Raw genomic sequence first — 20,816 nt, 5'->3', positions numbered from 1 at the left:
TTTTGCAGAGCTTGATCACATACGTGAAGGGACCCAGGTGGTCTCTAGAGATTATTCCCCACTGCACTTTGGCATTATTTGTTTGCCGTTACAAAGCGGCATTGCTGCACTGCTTTGTAAAATGGGGCAAGGGGGGATGGGAACTGCTTCATTTCAGTTTGACCAGGCCCTTTAAGGGCAGCTGGGAGCATTGGGCCAGGTGATATCAATTCTTAAGCCAGGCCTCAGGACACCCCCAGCCAAATAGATTTTCAGCATATCCACAATGAATACACATGAGAAGTCTTCACGTACCACTGTATGCAAATCTCATGCATATTCATTCTGGGTATGCTGAAAACCTGACTGGCTTGGTGTGTCCAGAGGACTGGGTCGACAGCACCGGCCTTACATGCATGTTGGTAATATAACACGCATTGTTAACCTATGCATCACTCCCCCTCCCCCAAATCAAAAATTATTCCTTTACCACCACTGTGGATATCCCAGTTCAGGGATCAGACCTGGGAGGTTCCACTGAACAAGACATCTCCCCCCCCCCCCCTTCTTCCCCAGGTCCAGAAGAAGAAAAAAAAAAGAGTCAGAAAGCGGTGCATCTATTTTGACCCTCTATCATAAGCATATTCCGAATCTCAGTGGAAACCACATGCTTTATTCAACTTAGAAGGGTGAGTGCCTTTTATTTACTAATTCATAAATCATCTTTTCAAATCAATGCCCTGTATAAAGTGCAGTACGGTGTCAAACATGAAAAATACACTATAAACAGCATAATGAATAAAAGCCCAACACATTAAAAATAGTCAGAAATCGGTACATAGACGGTGGGCCTGGGCGGGTCTGTATACTCTGGGACAGGTATGGGCTAATGGGAGGATACTTAATTTTGAAGAACTCCAAGAGGAATATGGGCTGGTTGAAAGCAGGGGCGTAGCTACGTGGGGCCACGGGGGGGCATGGGCCCCCAGAGATTTGGCCCTGCCCCCCCCCGCCAACCCCTTTGACTCCCCCCTCCTGCCACCACCGCCACTGTTGGGTACCTCTGCTGGTGGGGTTCCACAACCTCCGCCAGCCGAAGTACTCTTCTCCAGCGCGGCCACGCTGCTGATCTGCAAGGGCAGGCTTCTGTTTCTGCGAGTCTGACGTCCTGGACATACGTGCAGGACATCAGACTCACAGAAACAGAAGCCTGCCCTTGGACTTCACACTCACAGAAGCAGAAGCCTGCCCTTGGACGTCAGACTCACAGAAACAGAAGCCTGCCCTTGGACGTCAGACTCACAGAAGCAGAAGCCTGCCCTTGGACGTCACACTCACAGAAGCAGAAGCCTGCCCTTGGACGTCAGACTCACAGAAACAGAAGCCTGCCCTTGGACTTCACACTCACAGAAGCAGAAGCCTGCCCTTGCACATCAGCAATGCGGCCGTGCTGGAGAAGAGGACTTCGGCTGGCGGGGGTTGGGGACCCCCGCCAGCAAAGGTACCCGCCACCGGCGGGGGAGGGTTGGCAGCAGAGGGAAGAGGGGGTTGACGGCACCGGGGGGAGGGCTAAAATGTGCCCCCCTCACCTCAGGCTCTGGCCACCCCCCCCTCCCGTCAAAGTCTGGCTACGCCCCTGGTTGAAAGTGACCTATTTCATTTATAGCTGCTTACGAAACTTTATCCACAGACGGGCAAGGGAGGAACTGGACCTAACTGAAACAGCATTAGAGGAGGCCCTGCAGAGTGGGGGGGGGGGGGGGGGGGGAGGTAAAGGAAGTGTATATCTTGTTTATATCTAGCTCTCCTATTCTACACTAACCCTCAATTATATTATAATGAAAGATGGGAGTTAGCATTACTACTACTACTACTACTTAGCATTTCTATAGCGCTGCCAGGGTTACACAGCGCTGTACAAGTTTAACATGGGGAAGGACAGTCCCTGCTCAAGAGAGCTTACAATCTAAAGGTAATAAGCTATGTAGTCAATGTAGGTAGCTTACAATCTAAAGGTTATAAACTATGTAGGGAAGGTGGTTAGGCGCCAAAAGCAAGGGAGAAGAGATGAGCACCCACCTAAGAGAAACTTGGTTGAGGGGGTTCAGACTCTTGCTCAAACCATCTTTAGCTCAGCCTACGGTAGAAAATGGCTTTAAAATGTTGTACTGGTGGTATTAGACCCCTGATAGATTACAGCAAATGTATCCCAGGGTATTTGCAGACTGTTGGGGTAACTGTGGTGCTCGGAGCTCCTTCTTGCACATATGGTGAGACTGCCCGGTGGTCCAGACATACTGGAAACAAGTACTCCAGCTGGTCCATCATACACTGCAACAACATTATCCTTGCAAAACAGAATACTTCCTGCTACATTTTAAACCTCCGGAGATTCCTGTCTCCCAACATAAGCTTGCAATTCAGTGTTTTGTGGCTGCAAAGCTGTCTTTGGCAAGGCCTTGGAAGCAACAAACTCTACCATCCATGCAACTTATACTGCATAAAATGGACGACTTATACCAAATATCGAAACTTATGGCAATGAGAAGAGGCCACATGGTGACTTTTAAAAATCTTTGGCAACCCTATGAACAGTCGAAGGCACGGTTGTCAGCACCACCATGATGTCCAGGGGAAGGGGAGGAGGGGGGAACTAGATGACTAAGAGGGGCATAATCAAAAAGGGCGTCCATCTTTTGTTTTGATAATACGGTTGGGGACGCCCACATCGTGAAATTTAGGTTGACCTTAGAGATGGTCGTCCCCAATTTTCAGTGATAATGGAAATCGAGGACATCCATCTCAGAAACAACCAAATGCAAGCCCTTTGGTCGTGGGAGGAGCCAGCATTCGTAGTGCACTGGTCCCCCTCACATGCCAGGACACCAACCGGGCACCCTAGGGGGCACTGCAATGGACTTCATAAATTGCTCCCAGGTGCATAGCTCCCTTAGCTTGTGTGCTGAGCCCCCCAAAACCCACTCCCCACAACTGTACACCACTACCATAGCCCTAAGGGGTGAAAGGGGGCACCTACATGTGGGTACAGTGGGTTTCAGGTGGGTTTTGGAGGGCTCACATTTACCCCCACAAGTGTAACAGGTGGGGGGGGGGGCCTGGGTCCACCTGCCTGAAGTGCACTGCACCCACTAAAATTGCTCCAGGGACCTGCATACTGCTGTCATAGAGCTGGGTATGGCATTTGAGGCTGGCAAAAAATATTTTTAAAAGGTTTCTTTTGAGGGTGGGAGGGGGTTAGTGACCACTGAGGGAGTAAGGGGAGGTCATCCCCGATTCCCTCCGGTGGTCATCTGGTCAGTCAGGCACCTTTTTGAGTCTTGGTCGTAACAAAAAAAAGACCAAGAAAAGTCGCCCAAGTGCTCGTCAGGAATGCCCTTCTTTTTTCCATTATCGGCCGAGGACGCCCATGTGTTAAGCACGCCCCAGTCCCGCCTTCGCTGCGCTTCTGACACAGCTCCGTGAACTTTGGTCGTCCCCGCAACGGAAAGCAGTTGAGGACACCCAAAATCGGCTTTCAACTATCCCGATTTGGGTGACCCTGGGAGAAGGACACCCATCTCCCAATTTATGTCGAAAGATGGGCGCCCTTCTCTTTCAAAAATAAGCCTGTAAGTATATTAGCTTCTGTATGTGGTAACAGTTTTTCAGCTATATTATGTATGGCATTGCAGAATCATCAATAAAAAAATATATATATATTCATAAAAATTATAAAACTCCAACTCATGATACCCACCAACACAATTGAGTACACAAGCATCCTTGAATGTCTAGATCCAAAACCTGAGGAAAGCCCAGCAGACCGAGCATGGACCGAATTTGACACAATATCGCCAGATGAAATCTCACAATGGCTTGGAAAATACACCAAGTCACAATGCAAACTAGATATGTGCCCCAACAGCCTAATAAGATCCGCCCTCAAACAATTCAAAAAAGACCTCAGGGATCATATAAACCACAGGCTTCAAAATGGCCTCTTTCCCACGGAGAAAGGAAACATCTTACTCACTCCACTGCCAAAAGATGCTAAGAAAAGCACGATGGACCTAACCAATTATTGCCCAGTAGCATCTATCCCACTCATAACCAAACTCATGGAGGGCATAGTGGCAAAACAACTCTCGGAATACTTAAACAAACACTCTATTCTACATGAATCTCAATCAGGATTTCGGTCAAATCACAGCACCAAAACTGTACTAGTATCCGCAATGAACTCATTCAAACAAGCAATTGCAACTGGTAGCAACATACTCCTCCTACAATTCAACATGTCTAGCGCCTTCGACATGGTTAATCATGGAATTCTACTACATATACTAGAATACTTCGGAGTAGGAGGCACAGTTCTCGAACGGTTCAAAGGATTCCTGACCACAAGATCATACCAAGTAACAACAAACGCGGACAGATCACTCCCATGGACACCTGAATGTGGAGTTCCCCAAGGATCCCCCCCCTTTCACCAACTCTCTTCAACCTAATGATGATACCTTTAGCCAAACTTCTAGCCAATCAAAACCTTAATCCCTACATATACGCAGACGATGTCATGATTTACATCCCGTTCAAACACGATCTAAATGAAATTACCAACGAAATCAACCAAAGCCTCCAAATCATGCACTCCTGGGCAGATGCATTCCAGCTAAAACTCAACGCAGAAAAAACACAAAGTCTTGTACTCACCTCACAACACAACAAAAACAATTACTCCACCATAACCACACCATACTGCTCCCTCCCCGTGGAACAAAATCTGAAAATTCTTGGAGTTACCATCGACCGAAACCTCACATTCGATGCTCACGTGAAGAATACAACGAAAAAGATGTTCCACTCCATGTGGAAACTCAAAAGAGTAAAATCTATCTTCCCGCGAGACATATTCCGTACCCTAGTACAGTCAATGGTACTAAGTCATCTAGACTACTGCAACGCACTGTACACTGGCCGCAAAGAACAAACTATCAGAAAACTCCAAACAGCCCAGAATACAGCCGCCAGACTCGTATTTGGAAAAACCAAATACGAAAGTGCAAAACCCTTAAGAAAGAAACTTCACTGGCTCCCACTCAAGGAACGCATTGTGTTCAAGATATGCACGATTGTACACAAAATCATTCACGCAGACACGCCAATATACATGCTAAACCTTGTGGACTTGCCTCCCAGGAACGCCATAAGATCATCCCGCAAATTTCACAATCTGCACTTCCCCAGCTGTAAAGGACTAAAATACAAGCAGACACACGCCACCACCTTCTCATACACGAGCACGCAGTTGTGGAATGAACTACCTACAACCTTGAAAGCTATTGACGAAATAACCAACTTCCGCAAATCTCTTCAATAAGGCCTACAAAGAGATCCCATAGCCTCACAAAACTACCTCACCAAACCTTCCAATTATTAAAGTCCACCTCCATACTAACCTACCTAATACCTTCTTCTCTCTTCCCTTACTTAATCTCTACACAACACTAAGTGTATCTGATATCATGTAATGACAATGTCATAACAAACTCTGTAAGCCACATTGAGCCTACAAATAGGTGAGATAATGTGGGATACAAATGCAATAAATAAATAAACCTAAAAATATACCACCACCACTCCAGGAAAATCCTTACCCTAATTTCAACGCAGAGAACACAACTATGCTCCAAACTCAGGGAGTGTTAAAGAGCCAGGATTTTGCTGTCTTAAAAAAACAAAAAAAGAAAAAAGAAAACTTAGATTTTATCATGAAATGTGTTCCCTTCTCACAGAATGAAAAACATTCCAAAACTTAACTTTGATCAGATCGAACATTGAATATTAAAGCACAACTTCTGCCACACTGCCAAAGGTCAATCCAAACTGTAAAGAACTGGCTGCTCAGAGGACCTGTAGCACTTCCATGAACTGTCTCACCTCTCCCACTTCTAGCCCACACATTAGGGGAGGTATTAAAGCCAAGGTGACATCTCCAAGTGCTGCGACTGATTTATCTCACCTCCCCCCCCCCCCCAAAAAAAAACCCCAGTTCTACTATTACCTTTACAACAGCCCGTGGCAGTGAGCTCCACACATTAACTGCTAGTTCTTCTATGATAAGAAACAAGGAAATATCATAACACATCATACATTTATATCACACATTCCCCCAGTCACGACACATAGATAAAGAGAGGGAATGGACAGAAGGCATCATTAACATATATTTAACATCAACTAATCAAAAACTGCCTAATTATCAGGTGAGAATACAAATATTAAAAATTCTTTGTTTTGCTGTATTTATTATTTTATTTATTGCATTTGTATCCCACATTTTCCCACCTATTTGCAGGCGCAATGTGGCTTACAGAGATCTGTTATGGCATCACCATTCCAGGAGACAGGTACAATTGGTGTTACAACAAGATCATGGATGAGGAGAAAAGAGCTGAACAAAGTTATAGAAGGATGACTATCAGAATAGGGTGACGTGGTGAAGTGTTATAGTAAGCTATGGATTCCCATTGTAGGCCTTGTTGAAGAGATAGGTTTTCAGTGATTTACGAAAGTTAGTTATTTCGTTAATCGTTTTCAAGTCCTTCTCTGTTCTGAACTACCTTTGGGCTCAGGGTTTTAGAGAACCTCATCCGTGACGCCAAGATCTCATGCCGAGTGGTTAAGAGCCACTCAAGACCATTAAAAGTTTACGAGTCATATAAATTGTTTTTCTCTTCTGTGTGTAACTTTGTACCTAATTTGTCAGAAGCATTTCAGCATAGCTATTTCCTGTTCACTCGGTTTTGTGACAATCCTTTTGAGCTATTTGTCCATAGTTTTGGCTTTGATTACCTGGAATAAACTATCTTCTGGATTCAGAAATAGAAGAAACAGAGAAACATGACAGCAGATAAGAGCCGAATGGCCCATCCAGTCTGCCCATCCACAGCAACCACTATCTCTCCTCCCTGCCCTAAGAGATTCCACGTGCCTGTCCCACACTTTCTTAAGATAAAGACACAGTCCTTGTCTCCACCACCTCCACCGGGAGGTGATTACACAAGTCCACCCTTTCCATGAAAAAGTATTTCCTTAGATTACTCCTCAGCCTATAACCTCTAAACCTCATCCTCTGCCTTCTCATTCCAGAGTTTTCCTTCATTTGAAAGAGGCTCACCTCCTGTACATTCATGCCACAGAGGTATTTAAATGTCTCCATCATATCCCCTCTCTCCTACCTTTTCATTTAAAGTATACATACTGAGAGCCTTAAGTTTCTCCCCATATGCTTTATGAAAAAGACCACTTACCAATTTAGTAGCCGCCCTCTGGACTGAGTCCATCCTGTTTATATCTTTTCGTAGATACACACTAAGAGAGTAATGTCAGGAAGTATTTTTTCACGGAAAGGGTGGTAGATACATGGAACGCCCTCCTGCAGGAGGTGGTGGAGATGAAAATAGTAATGGAATTCAAACATGTGTGGGATAAACACAAAGGAATCCTGTTTAGAAGGAATGGATCCACGGAATCTCAGCGGAGATTGGATGGCAACACCGGTAATTGGGAAGTGAAACCGGTGCTGGGCAGACTTTTATGGTCTGCGCCCTGATCGTGACTGAATAGATATGGATGGGATGGAGTGTAAATTTTAAGGGGCTTCGACGTTAGCTTCAGAACTTTTAGTACAAAAACAGTGCTGGGCAGACCTCTCGGTCTGTGCCCTGAGGATGGCAAGGAGAAATCAAACTCAGGTATAAAGTATCACATACCATGTAAAATGAGTTTACCATGTTATGTGGTCTCCAGAATGGCACACAGTCATCCCTTTCCCTATGCACCCGAGTATCCTTCTGGCTTTGACCATCATTTTCTACTTGTTTGGCCACCTTGAGATCATCAGACAAAATTACCCCAAGTGTCGCTCTTCTTTCGTACCTTTCTTTTGGATTTTTGCTACCTAAGTGTATGACCTGCACATTTTAGCATTAAATCTGAGCTAATTACAGGACCATTCTCCAAGCTTCGCCAGCTCCCTCCACATGCTATCCACACCCTCCAGGGTGGCTACCCTATTACAAAGTTTAGTATCGCCTGCAAAGAGACAAACCTTAGCAGACAGTCCTCCTGCAATGTCACTCACAAGATGTTAAAAAGAGCCAGCCCAAGGACGGATCCCTGCGGTACACCGCTGATGGAATTTAATGTGGACAAATGCAAAGTGATACACATTGGGAAGAATAATCCAAATCATAGCTACCTGATGATAGGGTCCACCTTAGGAGTCTGCACTCAAGAAAAAGATCTAGGTGTCATTGTAGACAACATGCTGAAATCTTCAGTGTGCAGCGGCAGTCAAAAAAGCAAAAACAATGCTAGGAATTAAAAGGAAAGAGATGGTAAATAAGACCAAGAATATTATAATGCATTTGTATTGTTCCATGGTGCGACATCACCAAGATATGGAGACCAGAATCGAACACAATATTCAAAAAAGAAATAGCGGAATTAGAAAATTCAAAGAAAGGCGACCAAAATGATAAAGGGAGCTGGAATTCCTCCCTTATGAGGAAAGGCTACAGCGGTTAGGGCTCTTTAGTTTGGAAAAGAGACAGCTGAGGGGGCATATGATTGAGGTCTACAAAATCCTGAATGGTGTAGAATGGGTAGAAGTGAATCGATTGTTCACTCTTGCATAAAGTACAAAGACAGGGGACACTCGAAATTTCATGGAAATACTTTTAAAACAAATGAGGAAATATTTTTTCACTCAAAGAATAGTTAAGCTCTGGAACTTGCCGCCAGAAAGGGGAAAGGGAAATGGGACTTGATATACCGCCTTTCTGAGGGTTTTTGCAACTACATTCAAAGCGGTTTATATATTCAGGTACTTATACGATGTGGTAACCGCGGTTAGCGTATCTGGGTTTAAGAAAAGTTTGGACATGTTCCTGCAGGAAGTTCCTGGAGGAAAGGTCCATAGTCTGCTATTGAGTTGGATATGAGGGAAGCCACTGCTTGCCCCAGGATTGGTAGCATAGAAAGTTACTATTAACTGGATTTCTGCCAGGTAATTGTGACCTGGATTGGCCACTGTTGGGAGCAGGATACTGGGCTAGATGGACCATAGGTCTGACCCAATATGGCAACCTCTATTTACCAGTACTCTCTTTCTCCTTCCACGTAACCAGTTTTTAACCCAGTCAGTCCCTTTAGGTCCCATACCGAGGGCACTCAAGTTTATTTATCAATCACCTGCGCAGAAGCGTGTCAAAGGGTTTGCTAAAATCCAAGTACACCATATCTAGCGCCCCTCCCATACCCAACTGTTTGATTTCTTTGACTGGGTGACCAATCCGATTTGTCTGACAAACCATGCTATCTCTGGTCCTGCAGTCCATTCAGTTCTAGACACCTCACAAGCCTCCACTTCAGAAGAGTTTTCATTAGTTTACCCAGCATGAGGTCAGACTAACAGGTCTATAATTCCTGACATCCTCCTTTCTACCACTCTTGTGCAGAGGGACCACATCCACCCTTCTCCAGTCCTCCGGGACCTCTCCAGACTACGGAAGAATTGAAGAGCTCAGACTGCGGAGCTGCCAACAGGATTCGTCCCAATACAGATCACCATTTACCTTCCTTCGCCATGAAGTCTTACCCTGTGTTTCTGTGTTTATTGACCAGTTTTGATCCATGAGAGGAGTCAGCTCTGTGGGTGACTGAGCATCCCCAATACTGCAGAAACTCCTTGACTGTGTCCTGGGAGGGGTCATTTCCATTGCATTTAGCAACTCCAATCATTTTGAAACGTTGGCTCCTATGAACGCACTTATCTAACATGGTCACCAACACTTTTTTTTTTTTTTTGCAATCACTGGTGCAGGTCGACAGCTGATAAAAATTGAGAATACCCAGAGGGGCCAGCAAAGGTGAACAACGTGGTAGCCACGCCTGCTAGGTCAACCAGGGCAACTGTAGCTACTGCACTAACATAGGCCTACCGGGGACTTGTGATAATGAAATAATAACAGGACTCACAGTATTTCTTAACATGGCACAACTTGGCCGCAGCTTTATTTTAAATACAAACACCATTACACTGGGTATACCCAAGCCAATCAAACCTTCCGGCTTACTAGCCAACACAGTCCGCCGCCATTAGCAAGACTGACCAATCGTATACAGAGCTCCCCGCCGCACAGCAAGGAAGCTCAACCGTGAGCACAGCTGTCCCAGCTGCCTAGCTTACTCCCTCAGGCTTGGGTACCCCACCAAAGCTGCAACGTAATACAGATATGTTCAGGTCTACATTATTTCGGGAGGAGGGGGGGGGCTGGGTGCAGGCAGATGCCCAGATGCCAGAAAAGGACATCTGGGCTCCACCCCGGGGTTATAACCCCCTTTTTGGCTCCCCACCCACCTCGGCGGGGTGTTGCTGTGCAGCGGGAAAATTCCCACCGCGCCCAGCTGGCACCCCACTGGCACCTTTGCGCATGCCCGTCGGGGCACGGCACCATGTTAGTGGCAGCTCCGTGCACCCGGGGGCACTGAGCCTTGATTTTCAGACCTCAGCTCTCACTCTGTCATCGTGAGCAGTAAAATACTGCGTGTCTCTCTGCAAAGATGGTCACAAGCACATGTTACGTTCATTGCAAGTCTCAATGGACCAGCAGTCGTAGAATATCACAGCGGTTTACAAATTACAACAGCGATTTTGTAGTAAGAAAGGGGTGAGCACATGGAAAGAGTCGAGCAAGAAGTGATTTAGAAAGCAGAGACGTGTAGTCTCCCAGCTGTCCCACAGCACCCGAGAAGTCAATCTCCTGAGGCCTGAGCGAAGAAAAACGCCGTATGTCCAGGTCTAAACTATGCTGAAGAGGATTCAACTCAAACATTCCTGGGAAGTCAATTCCACAAAAGTGGAGCTAAGACACAGAATTGGTGAATTCGGCACCTAACCTCTACACCTCTACCCAGGAAATCTAGACTGCCCCAACTTGACATTTCGTTCTTTAGATTGTAAGCTCCTTTGAGCAGGGACCCTCCTTCTTTGTTATTTTGTACAGCGCTGCGTAACCCTAGTAGCGCTCTAGAAATGTTAAGTAGTAGTAGTAGGATCAAGGTGCACAGTTTGCAGGAGGTGGAATGTAGAGAAGTCTGTCATTCTGAGATCATAATAAGAATGAAGGAGAATGGGGAATAAGAACGTTCAAAGGTTGTGCTTAATAAAGGCAAGGATCACGATTTTAAGTTTGACTCTACAGGTTATTGGTGACCAATGACATTTCTTAAGCAAAGGGGACAGACAATTGGTACATTTTGTACGATTTTAATCCGATAGGGGTGGAGTTGCCTGAGTGTAAATTGGTAAATTCCTTTGTAAAGGGAATTGCAATAGTCTGAGCAGCTGGTAAGGGGATGAATTAGCACAAGGATGGCAGAGGCCTGATAGATCTAATTTGGCAAAGCAGCGTCCGAATAATGTCTTAAATCCTATGTGGTGGCTGCAAGATAATTAGCTATTAACAGGGGGGAGGGGAGGAGGACAAAGAGATGGGAACAAGGTCAGCACATGGGATCTTGTCATCACTTGGCTAAATGCATAAATCTCTGCTCTCCTGGCTTCCTATATCGCTCCCAAACAGGCACATCTGTCAGCTGATGGCCCCTTAACTCTTCAGACCCATCTGTTCTGGACCTAGAGTGACCTGGTTTGTTTTTTTAATCCATCTAAGGCCTGCCTTTCCTCATCGTACCTTTTGTGGATCATTCAGTTCCATCTGAAGAAAAGAAGCCAAAAATTATACATTTGGTAAGTCATGAGTTACCTTCCCAGGAAAATAAACAAAAGATTTCCACTTTCCAGGGACAGAAAATCTGCTCCTTCCGAAGGCCCCTGTCCCCTAGCTTGTCCACTCCCTGCCTTGTGTTGTATTGTCTGTCTGTGAGTCCTAGCCCAGTTTCCTGCCTTTTGCCCTTGTTCATTTCTTTCCCCTCTGACCCTCAGTCCCTGTGCTGCCTAGCTGATATCCAGTCCCGGCCCTGTCCAGTAAGTCCTGCCGGCCGCCTAGAACCAGGGGCTCAACTCCTGGGGAAGGGCAGCTAAGTGCAGGTAAGTCTTACTGTTTGTCAGAGTTCTGCCTTGCCTCTGGTGTGGGGTGGTTTTGCCTGCCGCTCCTCGGCAGTGGCCCAAGGGCTCACAAACCTAGTTCCAGCTTTGAAAACGTGGCATGTGCATGCAAATCTATCTTATGCATATTCATTGTGGATCTCTTGTTGCCAGAGGACTGGGCTAAAATCAGAGGTGTAGCAAGGAGGGGTGCAAAAGGAGCAGCTGCCCCCCCCCCCCCAAATGGATCTGGAATTAAATGGAGCCTATGTGGATTGGGTCTGCAGCCTTGCATGGGCACCCATTTTACAAAAGGTCTGTTCCTCCACCAGACATCAAAAGCTGGTAACGCTTCTGGCACAGATTCTGGTCTGAAAGGGAAGTCGTGTGGAGGAGCAGCAGTAACACGATCGGCTGAGAGAGCTCCGAGCTCGGCCTCTCCGATACCCAGAACAAAGTCCATGTGCAGAGCCCTGTTCAAACAAACACTTTTCAAAGGCAATAAAGAGGTGGGTTCCACAGTCCGTTTCCTCACAGATATTATGTTACTCCTCAAATGAAGGTGAATTGCAAAATCCCTCAGGATATAAAGTCAAAATCTTCCTCCCATCTTTCTGATCCTGGGGCACCTGCGTTTCCTTCTGATCCTCTGGGCATTAGAGAACCAGGAATAAACAGGCAGCCATCGTGAAACATTACACCTGTACATGTCTAGGAAATAGGTCCAGCAAATGTTGTTTTCTCTGTGTGAAACACATTTACACATACGAAATGGGTTTTAGGTATCCTGAAAACCGCTTTGAACAGGTTATTAGATGTACATAAGAAATTTAAATTAAAATGAATTCATTTATACAGACTTCAACTATAATCTAATAAAAACCACAGGATTCTCTCTACTCAGGAAGCAGGTGAAACTTTGGCTCTTGGACCAGGTCTTTATTTTTATTTATTTATAACATTTGTTTCCCGCATTTATTATTTATATTAGCAGGCTCAATGTGGCTTACAAAATACCTTAACGGTGGACGCCAAGTACGGTAGGTTATAAACAAATACAATTTAAAAAAGGGTCAGATAAGGTAGAGGTAAATGGGTACAATAAGGGACAAGGAAATAAGAAATAAAATATTCATTGCAATGTATGTATAGATGTATTGTAGAGTTGTGGCATTTAAGTAGAATCAATAGGGTAGGCCTTGCAAAACACTCGTTGGTAATGCATTCCACATTTGCATACTTAAGTAAGAAAAATTGGATGTTTGCTTTTTTTAAAATACACATCTTTTAAAATTGTGTATTTAGCAGCGTACGGAGGAAAATGCATTTACGTTACTTTTAGCAGTATTTTCACTGGTTATAGAATCTGGTTTTCTTGGGAGGGGGGGGTCAAGGTGACTGTGCAGTGGGATGCGATGCAGTACGGAAGGGCTGGGTGAGCCAGGGGTAGGGGGTGAAGGAGATTACTTGCAGTGGGGACAGGCGGGATGGGTTCGATTTCTGTCCCCGTGCAAGTCCCTGGTTCTGTGGGTGCTGAGCACCCTCGCTACAGAACAAGCTCCTTTGCTGAATATGGGGGAGGGGGTCAATTTCAGGACTCTGCAGTAGAGACCTGCACAGGACTGGGGTCTGTGGGATTACCATGGAAGTGAAAGCTGCACCTGCCTCTCACCTACCAAGTACCAAGTTCTTTGAGTGCCACCTCCTCCTCCTCCTCCTCTGCGGATGCGGAAGGTCTTCCATTAACCCTCTCTGCTCCCGGGCTGATGTGCAGGCTTGAGCTCTGACACAGGCATGAGCATCAGAGGTCACCTGACCTAATGGCATGTACATGTGGTGACCTCTCAGCACGCAGTACCAGCGAATCAGAAACAATTCTTACATGTGCGCAACAGAGCGTTTCATGTTTCAAATTGCAACTTCCATTCCTTCCTTGATTGTAGAGACAGAGAGAGACAGAGAGCAGACCAGAATTTTTTTTTTTAAGGTACCATTAATTTCTGGCAGGGACAAGTTAAATTCTTGTGGGGGCAGCTTAGATTCCAACGGAATCAGGTTCATTTCTGTCCTCATCCTACTCTCTACTCCCCAGTCCGCAGGGCTGTCCCATGAAAAGGCTGTTTATTTTATTTTTTTTTGTTGTTTGTTATATTTGTACCCCGCGCTTTCCCACTCATGGCAGGCTCAATGCGGCTTCTTACATGGGGCAATGGAGGATTAAGTGACTTGCCCAGAGTCACAAGGAGCTGCCTGTGCCTAAAGTGGGAATCGAACCCAGTTCCTCAGTTCCCCAAGATCAAAGTCCGCACTAACCACTAGGCCACTCCTCCACTAGCAACATTCCACGTAGAATCTCAAATAATAGCAACAGAATCTCAAATAGTAGCAACATTCCATGTAGAATCTCCAATAATAGCAACAGAATCTCAAATAGTAGCAACATTCCATGTAGAATCTCCAATAGTAGCAACATTCCATGTAGAATCTCCAATAGTATCTATTTTATTTTTGTTACATTTGTACCCCGCGCTTTCCCACTCATGGCAGGCTCAATGCGGCTTCTTACATGGGGCAATGGAGGATTAAGTGACTTGCCCAGAGTCACAAGGAGCTGCCTGTGCCTAAAGTGGGAATCGAACCCAGTTCCTCAGTTCCCCAAGATCAAAGTCCGCACTAACCACTAGGCCACTCCTCCACTAGCAACATTCCACGTAGAATCTCAAATAATAGCAACAGAATCTCAAATAGTAGCAACATTCCATGTAGAATCTCCAATAATAGCAACAGAATCTCAAATAGTAGCAACATTCCATGTAGAATCTCCAATAGTAGCAACATTCCATGTAGAATCTCCAATAGTATCTATTTTATTTTTGTTACATTTGTACCCCGCGCTTTCCCACTCATGGCAGGCTCAATGCGGCTTCTTACATGGGGCAATGGAGGATTAAGTGACTTGCCCAGAGTCACAAGGAGCTGCCTGTGCCTAAAGTGGGAATCGAACCCAGTTCCTCAGTTCCCCAAGATCAAAGTCCGCACTAACCACTAGGCCACTCCTCCACTAGCAACATTCCACGTAGAATCTCAAATAATAGCAACAGAATCTCAAATAGTAGCAACATTCCATGTAGAATCTCCAATAATAGCAACAGAATCTCAAATAGTAGCAACATTCCATGTAGAATCTCCAATAGTAGCAACATTCCATGTAGAATCTCCAATAGTATCTATTTTATTTTTGTTACATTTGTACCCCGCGCTTTCCCACTCATGGCAGGCTCAATGCGGCTTCTTACATGGGGCAATGGAGGATTAAGTGACTTGCCCAGAGTCACAAGGAGCTGCCTGTGCCTAAAGTGGGAATCGAACCCAGTTCCTCAGTTCCCCAAGATCAAAGTCCGCACTAACCACTAGGCCACTCCTCCACTAGCAACATTCCACGTAGAATCTCAAATAATAGCAACAGAATCTCAAATAGTAGCAACATTCCATGTAGAATCTCCAATAATAGCAACAGAATCTCAAATAGTAGCAACATTCCATGTAGAATCTCCAATAGTAGCAACATTCCATGTAGAATCTCCAATAGTATCTATTTTATTTTTGTTACATTTGTACCCCGCGCTTTCCCACTCATGGCAGGCTCAATGCGGCTTCTTACATGGGGCAATGGAGGATTAAGTGACTTGCCCAGAGTCACAAGGAGCTGCCTGTGCCTAAAGTGGGAATCGAACCCAGTTCCTCAGTTCCCCAAGATCAAAGTCCGCACTAACCACTAGGCCACTCCTCCACTAGCAACATTCCACGTAGAATCTCAAATAATAGCAACAGAATCTCAAATAGTAGCAACATTCCATGTAGAATCTCCAATAATAGCAACAGAATCTCAAATAGTAGCAACATTCCATGTAGAATCTCCAATAGTAGCAACATTCCATGTAGAATCTCCAATAGTATCTATTTTATTTTTGTTACATTTGTACCCCGCGCTTTCCCACTCATGGCAGGCTCAATGCGGCTTCTTACATGGGGCAATGGAGGATTAAGTGACTTGCCCAGAGTCACAAGGAGCTGCCTGTGCCTAAAGTGGGAATCGAACCCAGTTCCTCAGTTCCCCAAGATCAAAGTCCGCACTAACCACTAGGCCACTCCTCCACTAGCAACATTCCACGTAGAATCTCAAATAATAGCAACAGAATCTCAAATAGTAGCAACATTCCATGTAGAATCTCCAATAATAGCAACAGAATCTCAAATAGTAGCAACATTCCATGTAGAATCTCCAATAGTAGCAACATTCCATGTAGAATCTCCAATAGTATCTATTTTATTTTTGTTACATTTGTACCCCGCGCTTTCCCACTCATGGCAGGCTCAATGCGGCGGGCAATGGAGGGTTAAGTGACTTGCCCAGAGTCACAAGGAGCTGCCTGTGCCGGGAATCGAACTCAGTTCCTCAGTTCCCCAGGACCAAAGTCCACCACCCTAACCACTAGGCCACTCCTGTGTAGTCCAGCCTTCTTTATTTATTGATTTTCTAACTTTTCATCCAGCTGGTTAGTCCTGCTGGATCTGGGGGTTGACCTGCTGCCTCCTTTTCTCCTCATCCTCACTGCTAGGCCCTAAGGAATGTCACCTTTGAAATTGCAGGCGGTGTGGCCTTGAACTTGAAAAACCTGAGCTCTGAATTCCAGTTCACTGATAAATGTATTTCTCAGAGCCATTTCTATCAATCCCAGGAAACAGAAAAGACAAAGGTGGACCCAGGATCTGTACTAAAGGCCTAGAAGCCATATAACACCAGTCCTGCTGTCACAAACAGCTGCACTATGCAACTGTTTTCTTCAGTATTCACATACAAATATGCATTTACTATACAGTAACATAGTAGATGACAGCAGAAAAAGACCTGCACAGTCCATCTAGTCTGCCCAACAATTTAAACTCATATGTGCTACTTTATGTGTATACCTGACCTTGATTTGTTTCTGCCATTTTTTCAGGGCACAGACCGTAGAAGTCTGCCCACCACCGGCTGTGCCACCCAATCTCGGCTAAGCTTCTAAGGATCCATTCCTTCCAAACAGGATTCCTTTATGTTTATCCCACGCATTTTTGAATTCCGTTACCGTTTTCATCTCCACCACCTCCCGCGGGAGGGCATTCCAAGCAGTACTAGCCATCAGAAAAAAAAAAAAACGTCTCTGTAGCTCTCTGGGATTGGGTTTGGCCAGAACCACTTATAGAGCAAAGTCTGTGGCAAAACTTCCAAATCCTATACTAAAAACAGAGTAAAATTAACCCTCTGCTTTCCCCAAGACACTGGCAACCAGCCGCAGCTCCTCCAAATTCACGCAAAACCAAGGTGGGGAAAGTCAGCTCTCTGGAAGGGGGGGGGGGGGCAAACTCCAAGCCCGGTCTCCAAGGTGGGGACCGGCACTGGCAAGCTTCCTCCTGCCTGCCTGCTTCCGAGTCTGTCTCTCTGTTCCTGTGTGTCAGGAGGGCCTGGATAATTCTATTAACGTGATAACCTGTGTGACCCGGATTATCGTGTCGTTAATGCAATCATCTGGGTCCTCCTAGAACACAGGAGCAGAGAGACAGACTGAGAGAGGAGCAGTCAGACACAGGAAGGTAAGAGGGTGGGCGGGGGCGGCCGTGTCTCTTGGCAGCCCTGTTCGATAACACGTCAGTTGGTGGCCCATAACACAGACACTACAATTCCTGCTTAACTCTGTCCATTAGAAAGTCTGTCCCTGTATCTGCTGCTCCATTTCAAAAACAGAGACAACTTTCCCTGTCCCTGCACAGCCCCATTTGGACCAATGTCACAAAATTACCTCGTACTTAACTAGATTTGATTGGCCTCTCGTACCCTACAAATCTGAATGCGAGGTCTGGGCCATAAGGTCCCAAATGGTATCGCAGTCAACGCATGAAGTAGTTCAGAGGCAGGACAGGATTAAGACATGGGCAAATAGGCACATGCCTAGGGAGCAAATGTTTGGGCAGGGAGAGGGAAGGGGAGTCCTTGAAGCGTTTCTGCACTGCACTGCCTGGCCTGCTTTCCCGCCCTGGCGCCCATGCTTGCTTTTAGTGAAATCGAGCATGCACGTGAGGGAGGAGGAAGAAGGGCAGGCAGCACAGTGGCACCACAGGAAGGGTTTTGCCGGTGAGGCTTGGGGACCCCCACCAGCCAAAGCCAAATTTGGGGGGGGGCAAAGCACTGCCACACACATTTATTTACAGTATTTATAGTCCACACTATCTGCAAAATTCTAGGCAGAGAACAAATATACATAATATCAACTCAAACATATAATAACAAATCAATAAAACAAAAACATTCAATAAAATATATCAAAATAAAATCTCTTCATAAAGGCAGTTAATAAAGCCCAGTAAATAAAAATAAATAAATACAAAAATTCTAAAACTAACCATCTTAAAGTGTAAGCTTTTGAAACAACATAAATCTTTCCAAGTTCTCATTGCTGGTAAAGCATTGAATAACGTAGGGCCTACGTCTCAAGGTGAAGAATCCTAAATGCTGGAAGATGCAAAACATTAAGCCAAAGATGATTGTAAGTGACCGCACAGGTCGATGCGAATGTAGAGACGCTGCAACCACTGGGGAGATCTTATTAACCAGCACCTTAAATACCAGCAACAGAATCAACTGGCAACTTCATTAACGAAGGTGTAATATCATCAGGTCTGGACAGTCCGGTGATAACACGGGCCACTGAATTTTGGGTAACTTGCAAAGAACGCAAGAATCTTTTTGGAATATCTAATCTGTAGTCCGTTACAGTAATCAAAGTAAGGTATGACTGTACGATGAACTGTACGAAATTTTTCTTCAGTCAGACATTTTTTCAGCCATCTAACAATCTTCAGCTTAAAATAAATAGTTTTAATCATTTTACTAAACTGATCTGCCATAGAAAGTGAAGAATTCAGAACCAGCCCCCAAAGAGATCATTTTGGGAAGAAAGCGAATTTCAACACCATCCACCTAAAATTGGTGAATTTGATAAAATCATGTTGGGTCTTGTTCATGTTGTTTTAAAAGATTCAACCTCATTTAACTGTTGCTCATATAAGCAAAAACTGCGAAGCCTTAGTATTGGGTTGTTCCAGTTTAAAGAAAAACTGTATATCGTCCGCACAAATTCTAGAATCCAGGCCAAGGATGCCTAAAAAACATATAAATAAAGTGGCCGATTGCGCCAACCCCTGATGTAGGCTGGATGGCCAATCCACACAATATCTGTTTACAACACAAAATTCTCTCTGTTCCCAATAGATCAATCACTTTAAGCTGCTGTATCAAAAGTGCTCTGAATTCCATTGGAGAACTAGTGGTCTATGAGTTCATTCTTGTAATGTAAAATGTCAAGGGATATGAGCGCTTGACCCCTTGTCAACATAGTCAACAGAAGAGTTTCAGTATCATCTCTGATGGGAAACCTTGGCTAAAATCTGATGTAGCTCATGATCATGTCCACACTTTTCAACAGTTTTTGCCAAAAAAAAAAAGGCAAATTAGAAATAGGTCAAAGACTCATCCAATGTGGCTCCTTCACCTAATGACTGACTTATTAACTCTTAGCTGAAGGGCTTTTAGGACAAGAATGAAACCTGCAGGCATAGGAGCCAACTTTTCTCAATTATTGGGGGTGCTCAAGCAGTGACCTCCTGATCGTCCTTTTAATCTCGCTAAGAACAAGCAAGTTGTAGATTCTAAGACAGACTTTATTGCAAAAAACCTGGCAGAAATTTGAGAAGTAGTTAATGGAGCAACTGCAGAAAACAATTGTTTCCACTCTTTTTTCAGGGAAATCCTCACTGGTAAACAAGGGTCATTTGGCCGAACCTTCTGCATTTCTTACTTCTGAAATGGTCAGTTTACCAGGGGGGGCTGCAGTGGTGGTAGTGGGAGATCCTCCCCCCCCCCCCCTCCACTCCCTCCGGCCCGGTCCGTCCGATCCTCCGGTCCAGGCAGGACCCAGACACAAGGACACGGGCTCCTCCTCCTCCCGAGTGTAGCAATTGGAGCCTATCGCCAATAGTCGCGACACGCACCCCGCCCCCCCCCTCTCCCCCATCATCACCTGCGAGAGATGCACCCAGATGGTTCGGTTCCGATCTGTCCACGACGTCGCAGCCTGTGTCGAGTCGTTTCCTTTCCCCTGACCGGGAGGTGCTGCCGTCAGGCTCCGCCCCGATGGGTGGCCCCGCCCCCGACGGGTGGCCCCACCCACCCCATCCGTTGCCCGGAGCTCCCCCTGCTGCTACTAGACGTACGCAGCGCTGTACACTTGAACGTGAAGAGACAGTCCCTGCTCCACTGAGCTTACAACAAACACAGAAACGTAGATCAGGGAATGAACGTGCATTTAAGCGACGACTCCCTCCCCCGAAGGAAGGTGCAAAGAAGATCAAAGGCAGCAGCCCTGGAAAACTGCCCCAAATGCCTTCAACCCCCCCCCCCCCCCCCCCCCCTTTTCTCATCCTGCAAGTGAAAACCTTTGGCAACTTTTGGGAATCATTTACCAAGAAACAGTTACTGTTATGTCACGTCTTCTTTTTGCATTTATGGTGAAGTTTAGTCATTGTCAAAATAATACAAATTAAGCTACCAAAAAAAAGTGCCAAGAGCAACAGCTCCAACCCTAAAGACCAAAGAAAAGGGTCTCCAGTCCAGCAGCCTCTCTCC

The 20,816-nt window shown here is 45.5% G+C and overlaps 1 protein-coding gene across 2 annotated transcripts in view; it reads right to left on the bottom strand.

The window, feature by feature from the left end:
* Positions 1-20,315, bottom strand: part of EPHX1 (epoxide hydrolase 1) — a 52,318-nt gene extending 32,003 nt beyond the window's left edge. The window contains exons 1-2 of one of the 2 annotated variants that reach the window (XM_030195714.1): positions 20,212-20,288; positions 5,637-5,707 (exon numbers count right to left, since the gene is read on the bottom strand). The gene's annotated coding sequence lies outside the window, so the exon portion shown is untranslated. Of the gene's footprint in view, positions 1-5,636; positions 5,708-20,211 lie in introns of both variants that reach the window. The other variant, XM_030195713.1, reaches the window with a different exon arrangement.
* Positions 20,316-20,816: the final 501 nt, after the last annotated feature.

Source organism: Microcaecilia unicolor, chromosome 3 (assembly GCF_901765095.1).
Source record: "Microcaecilia unicolor chromosome 3, aMicUni1.1, whole genome shotgun sequence".
In the NCBI taxonomy this organism is placed as follows: domain Eukaryota; kingdom Metazoa; phylum Chordata; class Amphibia; order Gymnophiona; family Siphonopidae; genus Microcaecilia; species Microcaecilia unicolor.
The sequence above is the reverse complement of the archived record's forward strand: the minus strand, read 5'-3'. Positions and strand labels throughout refer to the sequence as shown.